Genomic DNA, 12,849 nt, shown 5'->3' with positions numbered 1-12,849 from the left:
ATCTCCAATTGGGTCATGGATTCATCTTTTTTTTTTTTTAATTTCTGTGAATAGTTACTTTGTATATTTTTAAACTGTATTACTAGATGCACAAAAATCTAGGACACTTGTATCTTCCTATTTTGAATTAATAATTTTATCAATACCAAATATCATCCTCATTTCTCAGTATTCTTCCTTCACAGTCTATTTTACTTTGTATCAATATAACCCAAACAATTTTCTTTTGGATAGTTTTTATCCCCTTACATTTTACTTTTATATGTCTCTGCCCTTATATGTGAAGTGTGTCTATTATAATAATAAAGTTATTGGCTTTCACTTTTTTAATCAGGCTGATAATCTCTCTCTTTAATTTGGTTTACTTAGTCCATTTAATTTGCTGTAATACTTGTATAGTCTCATTCACATCTTCATCCTGTTATTTATTTTCTAATTATTTCATCTGTTATTTGATCCTTTATTTTTCATTTCCTGCATTCTTGTCTTAGTTTGCCAATGCTTTTATAACAGACACCATTCACTGATTTGTTTAAACCATAGCAATTTATGGGCTAACAGTTTTGGAGGATAGAAGTCAAAATCAAGGTTTTGGTCAAGTCATGCTTTCTCTGAAATCTGCAGCGTTCTGCTGGTGGCTTGTCAGCAATCCATAACTCAACCTTTTTCTGTGTCAAAGGGTAATTTGTCTTCTGTCTGTGGCTTCCACTGACTGATGGTGTCTGAATTTCCTGTTTATAAGGACTTCACGCATATTGTATTAATGCCCAAATTGAGTCAATGTGGCCTCACTGTAATAGTATCTTTGAAGATCCTATTTACCAAAGAGTCCACACCCAAAGACTAGGGTTTAGAATTTGAATACTCTATTTACAAATGAGTTCACACTCATAGAACCAGGGTTAGGACTTGAACATATCTTGTGGGGAATATAATTAAATTCCCCAAAACCTTATGCAATAATAAAGTAATTGTAAATATTCTTTTATTCTATTCCTTCTTTATTTACATTTGAATTCTATATTATATATGCATGGGTGTATATCCTCTGGATATTCCAAGCTCAGTTTTCAGACTGTCCCAGGGAAGAAAATGGCTAACTATTATTCAGTTCACCTGGGAAAGTCTCAGCCATCTATGCGATATTAGCTCATGTGTTCCTCATTCCTGCTGCAGTAGCCTAATGCTTTTCAAAGTATGATTGCTATAATTTACCTATTTTTTCAACTATTGCAATGGGAGTGTTGGATTTCCATGATACACAACATCCTATCCAGAAACAGAAACCGTCCAGGAATTAACTTTACTTATCTATTTATTTTCTCAAGCTTGAATATATGGCTTTGCATGCTATAGGAACCAATAAGTGTTCCTTTACAATTTTTGATTATATTAAATCAGCAATTACTGATGATTTCACTGCTATAAAGAGGCACATGAATATTACTTCAGTAAGGCCCATATATAAGAAATAATGTAATGCAAAAGTAATTAAGAGTAATCAAAAATTATAATCCTAAATAAATCCAGCAATATTGAATGGATTTCAAATAGCAGCTATAATGAATTGAGTAAATGTAATGTGTAAGACATTAAACTATGCATTTATCATAAATTTTATCATTTTTTCCTTCCAACAATGATGAAACTACATCAGACCTAGGTAACCTACCTAAGATCACACAGCTAGGAAGTGACAAATATAGAATTTTAAACTAAGTATTGGGGAATCTAGTTTGAATTTTTAGCTTCCAAGCTGTGTTTCTTCTGTAAAAATATCAGTAAACATTTCCTGAGTGTTTCATTTTCATCTTTAGTAAAATAGATTATCAATTATACAAAAAGAACATTTGCATTAAATCAGTAAGTGTGAGGGTTTCTCTACATTATAACATAAAGAGAATGAACACTGGTAAACATCAACTCATCTATGTATACATGAAGCCACTTATACATTTCTATCAAATCACATTCTTGACAGTATCTACCTAACAAAGAGAAGATTTTCATGGAGAAACCTATTCATGCATCATCTTATTTGCTTATTTCCTAAAGTTGATTATATTTCTTATGTTGTTTTCTATGCATTCTGAATAATATGTAGATCACAGTGATGAATCCTAGATGTGTAGGCTTAGGTTACTATTTACAAAGATAGCCCTATTTTCTATAAAAATAGAGCAAAGATTTTATATGTTTTTAAAGTGGTTTTAGTCTGCTTTTACTAAGTGATTATCTGGTTATTGGAATAACAACATGCAGATATTGATGAACTCAGTGGTTATGGCATAAACATTTAGGTCACCTTCATTACTCTCCCATTACAATCCCACAGTCTATTTTTAACTTTTGTTATATCTTCTAATTATGGTTTGTTTTCTATTTAGAAGCATGTTAACAGATTAAGGTGATAAATTTAAATTCAAATAATGTAATCCTCAATGTTTAAGGCAATGCTTGCATTCATTTTTGTATATATACTTCTAGGTTGTTGACACCTTGAAACAATGATGAATAATATAAAGAACACTATAGTTAGAGTTAGAAAACCTTAGCTCCCATCTCAGCATATCATATATTCACCTGGTATCTCATAATAAAGTGAGGCAAAAACTTGCCTCACAGTGGTATTATAAGTGCCCAACACTGTGTCTGATGTAAGAGAATACATTTGTGAATAAATGCTGTATGACTCTGAATGTTGGTTAGAGATGCAGCCCCACCTTATGGAGAACCAGTGAGTTGGAGAACCGATGTAATAAGTGGTGAGGAAAAGAATTAACTCCGTCTTTTGAGAAGTTTGTTTGACCTTCACAATTAAGGTGGCAATATATTGAAGTTGTATATATTTTCTGTAAAAGGCATGCTAGCGTATTAGAAACTTTCTGTATATAATAGAAGAGCAGGATATGAAGTGGATAGTAGGTTAGTAATGGATTTAGAATTGGGTGTTTATGGCACCAGTAAAGATGCAACAGGGCGTTATAGACGATAACATGACAATTTGGGTTTAAATTTCTGTTCTTTCATCTATTAGCTGTGTGATCTTGGGCTAGTTACTTAATCTCTCTGTTTTTCATGTTAAAAAAATATATATATGCAATTGCTGTAAAGATTAAATGAGTTAACATGCAAAATAATCTCTGAGGATCTAGTCCATGGTGACTCCTCAATAAATTTGATTTATTGTTATTACTCCTACTTCTAATCACTGTGAGACTTTAAGATGATCACTGATCTTCAGTTTATGTATGTATAAGAAAAGTCAGCTAGAGCAGATAAGTTGCAACATCAATTCTCATCCTTAAGGTAGATAAATGATGGACATATTTTATTCAGTGCTCCTCCCATCTGGTAGTAGAACTAAGTCATTTAACCTTGTATTTCAGCAGGCTGTGGAACTGTTTCAATCAATTAAATATTTCTAGGCCTTAAGAAACTAGAAGCTTCCATTTTCTAGCTCTTAGAACACTTGAACTTATCACCCAGCAATCATGTGTATGAGGAGAGGAACTACAACCCCCAGAACAACAGCCTCAGTTGAACTCCACCAAATTGCCAGAATGTAAGCAATCTATCTTGGAGATGGATCCTCTAGCATGTCAATCTGCCACTGCTGATGCTACATATATGGAGCAAGATAGGCCATCCCTACCCTGATTAAAATGCAGTTTGTTTTTTGACAACAGTATTAACCCTTGCAACTCATAATTCTGTATCATGACTGCCATGAGGCCTCGAGAGGGGTGGTGAACTTTTCTATCTTCTCACTCCCTTTCAGTGAAAACATGGCATAATTGTTTCAGTTTGCTAAAGCTGCCAAAATGCAATGTACCAGAAATGGGTTGGTTTTTACAGTAGGGATTTATTAGCTTACAAATTTACAGTTCTAAGTCCATGAAAATGTCCAAATTAAGGTATCAAAAGGAAGATGCCTTCTCTGAAGAAAGGTTTCTGGAATCTGGGTTCCTCTGTCAGACAGCAAGGCTCATGGCCATGTCTGCTGGTCCTTCACTGTTGGATCTCATTGCTTTCAGCTTCTGGTTTCAGTGGCTCCTCTCTGAGCTTCTATGTGTCCTCTCTTAGCATCTCCAGGGCTTTTCTCTCTAAGCTGTCTCCAAATTTCTCTAGGTATTTCTCTCTGAGCTCTCTGGGCTTTTTCTATGTCCTTTATTCTTTCATAAAGGACTCAAGTAAAAGGATTAAGACCCACCTTGAATGGGGTGGGTCACATCTCAGTTGAAATAACCTAACCAAAAGGTCCCACCCACAACCAGTCTGCAACCACAGGAATAAATTAAAAGAACATGGCTTTTCTGAGATACATAACAGCTTCAGAGCAGCACACATATTGACACAGTAACTCAAGATTTTCTCGTCTGTAACCCAAATCCATTACACTCTCAAAGAGGAAGAGGAGCAAACAATGGGGTCAAGGGCAGAATGGAAACTTCAAGGACACAAAATTAGGCCACCAGCTAGAAAATTAAGTGTCTGAAGGAACTACCACAATTCCATCGTTTGCCTGTTCCATATCTCTTTATGTTTTTTTATTATTCTTTCTCTCCCTTGCCTTCTCTCAACCAGTTTCCCAGGAAGCAGGTGTCATATTAGATGCCCAGAGCCTGATGGAGCTTAGATTCTTCAAAGCTGAGAGGGCAACATGGGAGAGACCATGGGAAATGGAGTACAGTGTAGCCTTTAGTCTCATATCTGCCTCTAGTCTGGGCAACAGAAAGCCTTAAACCTTAGAGATGATTTGGCCCAGCTAGGGTAGGGCCCATAAAGGGATTTAGGGACCACAACCCAAGTAGTAAGATTATCCCATCACCTTCTGGAAAATAGAGTGAATGAATGCAGTCACAGAAACCATGAGGTCAGAGATTCAAATCATGAACACCTTCTCCTCAGAGGAAGAGATACCCAGATGTTAGCTAGGGCCACCAGCCCTTGGAGATCTAGGTACAATTAACTCAATGCCAAGAACTGTGAAAGCAAAAGTCTCTTTAAGTATTGGGGAGAGAGTTAGAAAGCTTTTATCTCCCAGTCTTTTCTAAAATGCAGGTTTTCAACCAAAGAAATTATTGTCTTTGTTGTTAAGTCATGAAGTTTTGGGGTGGTTTGCTGCAAACCAACACATAACTGAAACTGTCCTCTTACCATATAAACACCCTCTCATCTCTGTCTTTTCAAAACAATAAACAAAATCTGCCATTTATTATTACTAGAAACAAACTTCAGATGGCAGGACTAAAGTTAAATTTCAGCCTAATATTCACAGTGATGAACAGATTTATAAACAGGGCTGTATTCTTCCATCAAAATTCTCAATCCTAGTCTATTTATTTCCTAGTCTAAAGCATGGCTATTGTCTTCAATAGGCTTTCCTAGAATTTGGAGTATAGTGTATTCATATCTTGATGTATTACATTTTAGTTCATGACTCCATTTTGTCCTGAAAAGCTAGAAAGCATTGCTTGTTTACTTTTATAGAGATTTCCTCTGTAAATTTATCAGAGTTAATCCAAATATTTCTTTACATGTATGGTTTGACCTTGTTATGCTTACAACCTATCATCAGTCAATGAATACAGTTCAACATAGTCTGAGCCACCAGGGCTAACAAATGCTGGATAGCCATGCATCATAAGTGATTTGCATTATTAATGTAAGTGTCTCTAACTAAGACTCCAGAGGCCTAACTTTTACCCCTTTGCTCACATCAAAAGCATGAAAATATGAATTGTGTAAGGAGGAGATTTCATAGTTTGAGAACTGACTGAAATAAAGTATCCCTTTTGTGAAATGCCTTGCCTCACACATCTTTTATATAGCTGAAACCAATTAGCTAGAATTATAGTTGAATTGAATATGTAAATATATATAAAAGTTGCCTAATTAACTCCATAGGGTGGCGCAGCAGCTGTGTTTCAAACCCAGCAGTTGTAAAGGGGTTTTCTAGCAAACTCAGGAGAGTATGTGAAGACCAACAAATCCAGTCCTCCAGTGGAAACAGAGATTCCTCAGGCAGTTCTGGAGGCAGCTGTGAGGCTATGGCTAGAACCTGGAAGGTAATAGCTCCCTCAACTAAGAACTATTCCTGAATCCAGGGTGGCTTGAATAAACTTTTCATGTAAGAAAGCAGCCTGTGTTACTAATCTGAGCTGTTTTTTTTCTTGTTTATGCCTGTGAACCAGGGCATGAGAAGTGGAACAAAGGATCTGAGTAACCAATTATGCCACATATTTAATTTTTTCACTATTTTTAAACAGTAAAAAACTAAGTTGCCTTCTTACTGTGTTCTAGTCATTTTTTTAGGATGTACTTGGGAATTTTGTCTACTTGAGATGATCAGCCTGTACCAAAAGTGATTTCAATTCTTTGCAGATTGTTAGACTAAATTGGACATTTGACATCCATTGAAACATCTCTTGACCTTGAAATACCACAAATATCTATTTTTGATCAAGACATCAGGATATAAACCCTGAGTCTAGATGTTTAAAATAATAGAACTTACCAGAAACAATTTAAGTCCGCTCTTTGCTATAGCAGCTGCTGTGAGTACAAATTACCCCCACTTCAGGCTACCAAAATCCAATGAACTCCAAACTCAGATTTAGCAACACTAAATTTTGAAATCAGGATGGGAGTGAAGGTAAGAGTTAAATTACGGAGCACCAATATAAGAGAAGCAGTGAGGGTAGAAAATGTGTGAATGTTAAATGACTTTATTACTCATTTTTCATTTCATCAGGCACCACAAGCCATGAAAATACGCTGTCTTAGTCCATTTCCTTGCTACCATGACTGAGCTGCCCTGCTCTTAGCTGTTGGCTTTGTCTAAAAGCCACAGTCTCTAGAGGGCTAGCTATTATTTTAAGGATAAGAGTAATGAGGATTCCCTGAATAGCTGAGGGTTTGTACAGTAAAGATAGTCTCACTTTGCCTAATATAAGCTGTGTGAGTGTGTGTCATAAATAAAATCATTCTGAGATTTCATATTCTCAAAAGATGTATCATGGTGTACTTTATACTTTGATGCATTTACAATTAGCACCAACAAGCAAGAAAAAAGTATCACTTATAAATTTCAAAGAACATAATTAAAATCATGATAATTGCTTCTAAAATACAAATTTAGATTTTAGATTGATATTTCAGTTATGTCTTCTGAGTATTTTCACTTGGTAATTCACAGTCTGAGAGCCTGACATATTGAGTGGAGCAATGTGCATTGAGTCTGGTACTTTATCTTTCAAATAGTTCAAGTGCAGGACTGTCCTCAATTATGATTCAGGTTTCTTGGAAGTTATTATGGCTTATCTAATCAACTTGATATTGTCTTAAACATATTAGAGACAATTACTGAATGTGGTTTTATTTTTGTTTGCTTCCATTTATGATATCAAAAAAGAACTCAGTAAGTGGGAGTTTTTCTGAAAGGTTTTATTCAATAGGATTCTGTAGTAGGCAGAGCACCATCCTGGGATGATGAAGATGTAGGTCACATAGTGGAGAAAATCAATAGAAAGTATTGGCAATTCCATTTAATCACAATCAATTTTTTGTTCATAATAAGAGGATATTATCCAATTGACTTGAAAATTTCATCTGAATACATTGTTTTTAGAAGATAGACAGCATTTTAAAATTTCTTTAAAAACCATCTTGTTTTATTTTGCCAATGATAGAGACAAGGTTATCACTAAACTCAAGAAATTAGTTTATAAAGCTAATGAACATACTGATTTCATAGAATACATTAGAATTTTCTTAAAAGAAAAAATATGACCACTTTTCAGAGACCTCATAGACAACAACTATACCAAGAAAATTATTTTATAGACATGAAAACTGTTTAATGAATTTAATGGACCAAGGATTTGCTGGCTGATTAGTGTTGACACATAGCTATATACAAATAAGATTTTTAATCTACAAAATTTCATCTCATTCTACTATAATTATTATGTTTTTTTTCTGCATTTGAAAAATATTTCATTTTTATATTCATTCTAAAGTTAAATATATATGTATATATAAAGGATTTTGTTAATCATTTTCAGTTAAATAATTTATTGATTTAGATGTCGACATCATACCAGGCTCTGAGCTGTTGCTGGATATAATGGTGAACATGGTAGAAATTTGGAGAATCTTATTTTCTGATATCTTGATGGGGATAGTCTCAAAACATGGTTTTCGAAGCTGTCTATAGATTACTCTAAGAACTCTTCTGGAACCAACAAAATGCCACCAAGAAAGTTTTCTGCATTCTTTCCACTTGTTATTGGCATTAGACAAAGAGAATATTTCTCCTTTTATTTTCAGGAAAGTATTATTTAATTGGAGAATCAGTAATAAATGATTCACTAAGATGGATTATTTATACAAATCTGTCTAAGTCATTTGGTTTTAAGGCTTCTGTCATCAGATAGATAGCCTAACATTACCCAATCTATTTTCATATGCAAAATACTGAAACATCATATAGGTGAAGGGATACAGTTCAGCAGGCAGATAGCTTATTTTAAAGTTAAAAGGGGAAAGACAAATGTATTTTAAAAGTTTTAACACCAGAAAACATTGCAAATAGCAATTCAAAGTCACCATATAGGAGATGATTTAGACCATAGGTGCTGTGAGATATGAACAGATTTAGTATAATAGGACAGGCTTGATTACAAAAGTAGGATTTGGATAAACAGAAATCAAGTGAGCATTATAGGCAAGCAAATCATACAAGTAGAAAATGACAAAACATGTTTAACATGTGGAGGAGAGTGAAGAAAGTATCTTTCTTTGACAATTCCCCAATATGTGCATGGATACATCACATAAGTTTATCTGAAGTAACAAACCTAGTTTTCATGTAAGAAATCTGAAGCACAGAATGGTAAATTGACTTGCCCAAGACCAGTAGGCTAGAATTACTAGAGCAAACTTTCCAAACTATGATGACTGGTTCCAGAGCCCATAACCCAAAATCCACTTCCCACACTGGAAGTGTGGCTCTGCTACTGCGAGTTGTGTGACTATGAACAAGTTCACACATTCTCTCTGTGCCTCAGTTTCTTAATAGTACACACCTTCCAGATTTACTGTAACAATAAATGATCTAAAATATGTAAAATGCTTAGCACAGTGCAAAACATGGCTTATTACAAGCATTTAACAAATAATTTCAATAAAGAAATAAAGAAATAGCAGTAGCAAAGGGGAAAAATAATATTGTTGTAGTAAGATAACAGTTAACACATAGATACTTCTTATTATGTCCTATTATTCTAAGCACTCCTTAGTTACTAATTCACTTGCTCTTCAGAACACTCAGACTGACACTATTACTAGCCCCATTTACAGATCAGAAAACTAAGGCACAGAAAGGTTAAATGAATTTCCTGAGTTCACACATTACTGGAGTCTGGGTTCATAAATGTTATTTTAAATTGCTTTCCATTAAATTTGCATTTATCTCAGTGTAAATCAGTAATGCTCAGCCCTAAGAAGCACATTATTCTGGGGAACAAGTCAGAGTGAATTATGCAAGCTGTTTTCAAATCCTACTCATTCCTCCCTGCTCAAGCTCTTGGCTATATGAGCTTTTGTGAATGATCGGCATATATTATATCAAGAGAGTTAAATTGTAGACAACCACACATATAAAACATTTGATTCTGTTGGATTTGCAAAAATAACTTATTCCTTTGTCTCTGGGATGCAGAAGTAAATTTCCAAATGTTTCAGAAAACATATTTCTCTTATTTCACCTTCAGATTGAAAGTAGGTTCATTTCTTGGTTTACAATATCCCTGGCTCATATTACCACTCTGAACAATTTTCTGCATATCTCTGAAGGGTTTTAATACAAATGTCCTCAATGGGTTCTTTGGGAACATTGATCTACCCAAGAATTAGTCTAGAGTTCAGTGAGAACTCCTATGTAATCTGTGCAACAAGAGCAGAAGTAATATGTAGAGGAAGCCTGTGAATTGTAGTATGCATACATAAAAATGTGGAGAGTTTTTTTTAACATGTATGTTAAACATACTTTTAATTTTAGATTAGTTTTAAAATTACAGAAAATTTGCAAAAATAGTGCAGTGTTTCCATTTTTCCACACTCAGTGTCTCGTTTTCCCTATTAACTTCTTACACCCGTATGACACAAGGGCTACAGTTTACAAACCAATATTAATACATTATTAACGCACTATTATTAACTAAAGTCCATAATTTATTCAGATTTCCTTTGTTTTTACCTAATTCTCTTTTCTGTTCCAAAATCCCATCCAGGCTACCACATTTCATTTGTCCATGTCTCTTTAGATCCCTCTTGTCTATGAAAATTGTTCAGACTTTGTTTTTTTTATGACCTTTATAGGTTTTAGGACTGCTTGTTAGGTGTTTTGTAGAATGTCCCTCAATTTGGATTTTTCTGAAATTTTTTTCTTATGGGGTTATGTGATTTGGGGAGGGACATCACAAAGGCAAAGAGCCATTTTCATCACATTATAACAAGGGTACATTCTATTAACATGACTTATCATTATTGATGTTAAGTTTGATAACCTGATTATAAGGTTTCTCCACTGTAAATGAACTCTCTCTACCCCCTTACCATAATGTGCTATTTAGAAAGAAGTCACAATCAACAGTCCACACTTCAGTGAGTGGGGATATATGCTACCCATCCTTGAGAGCTTAGCAGAATATCTACATAAATTGTTTGGAATTCTTCTATGGGACAGAAGAGACAAATCTGTTTATTTTCCCCCATTTTGTGTATTCACAGATATATGTATGTTATGTATGTATGTATCTATCAATCACCATTTATTTTGATATGAACTAATGGATATTTAGTGTATACATTGGGTTATAAACCAATATTACTTTATTTGTTTTATTGCCCGAGTTGTTCCAGCTTTCGGCATTGAGAGTTTTTTCATTTGGCTCCTATCTGTATACCTTTGACATACCCCTATCAGTGTGCACGTCTCTCTGTGTATATGTGTGTCTGTGGTGTGTGTATTATTTCCTGGCACTGCAAGATACTCTATGTTATCTTACATTTTTCCTGCCCCAATCCTACAATCAGCTATTTCTTCAAAGATCCCTGGTTTATTTCCTTGGAAAATAGTATTGAAAACAAGATCTGAGCACTGGGTATGCTTGTGGTTACTGGGGTACCATTGAATCTAAGTTTTCTTGGTTAACAGAGCAAGAAAATATATGTGATACATTATTCCATGTTTACACATATAACTATAAATATTTCTGTATGTACCAATTTATATTTATATTAAACTTAATATGAAATCATACTCTAGGTTTTCATAACTTTTTTAAAAAAATCAGGTTGAGCAAGTTCTCCTGTATCTTTAGTTTGTTGTGAGTTTTTATGATGAAGGCATTTTGGATTCTGTCAAATGTTTTTTTTGTTTTTGCTGTTGTTCTTTTCTGTAAACCACATTTATCGAGCAACTACTGGGCATAACATGCACAAGATTTAGGATGCTGACAGATAAGAACTTAAGAGAAATTAAATTTACACATTTAATTCTAAATATGGGAGAAGTTCAAATTTGTCCAACATACACATTATTGTAATGAAATTATGTTTGTTGAAAGGTTAATAAGTTAAATAATAATGCAATAAAATTTCTTTTAAAATTATGCTTTACATATAATTACCCTAAAATGGGTTAGTAAAATGCCTATATAGCATCCATTCTTATACACATAGATTTCACATTTAAGGTTTCTTGAATAGTATAAATATTTGACCCACAGCTGAGAAATCCATGGTAATCAACAAATATATACAGTTCCTTTTAGAAACATAATATCATTTACATTAAGTCCATTTAACCATTAAAGTCCACCTTATTTTCAGTTTAGCTTTCTACCAAGTTCCCTTCAGAACAGTTTATATCACTTTTGTCTGATCATCTTCAAGTTTCCTGATTTCATTATTTAAACAGTTTATAGTTTCATGACTTGCTTTTAATCTTTCTTTAAGCTCTGCAGTTTCAAAGCTTGTTTTTTTCCTGGCAGCTTCTAAGTTTTCTCTAGTCTTCACTTCAAGTTCTGCAAATTGATTCATGCTTTTAGGCCCCTAATGTTAGCTGAGAAGATGTTGTTAATAATTGTTGCATCATTGCCGTTGGATCTTGAAATATCATTTCATCATAGAACTCTGTAACCACTGTTTGTTTGTTTGTTTGTTTTCCCAGCATTGCATTAGTATCTGATTGAAACAGCTTTAATAACTGATACAGGGTCACAGGTCTTTCATTAGTGTCAATGAAAAATATTTTGATGATTATTTCAAATTCACCTCATCCTGTTTTAGTAATTTCATATGAAGTTTTAATATGGATTAACTCTTAAGGATGCTATAGTTTTGTGTAATTTAAACTGGATTTTCTTCACATATGCTGACATATCACTTCCAAGGTTGTGAAAATGTCCAAATCAAGGCACCATCAAGACAATGCTTTCTCCCCTAAGACCAGCTGTTGGAGATCCTGGACTCCTGCACATGGCAAGGCACATGGTGGCATCTGCTGGTCTCCCCCTTCTCTTCTGGGTTTGGCTTCTGTGGCTTCCTCTTCCAGCTTCTGTGGCTTTCTCTCCTTCTGTCAAATGTTTTTTACATGTTGAACCAGTTTTACATAACTAGAACAAATCACACTTGGTTGTCGTATATAATGTTTCATACATTCTTGTATTATATTTCCTAATTTTTTGGAGAGTTTCTGTCATATGCATTTAATGCTCTCATTTTTTCTCTATGCCCTGATTCAAAATATCTTACAAATTTTATAACTTGTGTTTCATT

At 34.1% G+C, this 12,849-nt stretch overlaps 1 pseudogene; it reads right to left on the bottom strand.

The window, feature by feature from the left end:
- Window positions 1-11,934: 11,934 nt before the first annotated feature.
- On the bottom strand, window positions 11,935-12,452 carry LOC119540957 (annotated as a pseudogene).
- Between the last annotated feature and the right edge of the window lie 397 nt (window positions 12,453-12,849).

The sequence above is a fragment of the Choloepus didactylus genome, chromosome 7 (genome assembly GCF_015220235.1).
Source record: "Choloepus didactylus isolate mChoDid1 chromosome 7, mChoDid1.pri, whole genome shotgun sequence".
NCBI lineage: Eukaryota > Metazoa > Chordata > Mammalia > Pilosa > Megalonychidae > Choloepus > Choloepus didactylus.
The sequence above is the reverse complement of the archived record's forward strand: the minus strand, read 5'-3'. Positions and strand labels throughout refer to the sequence as shown.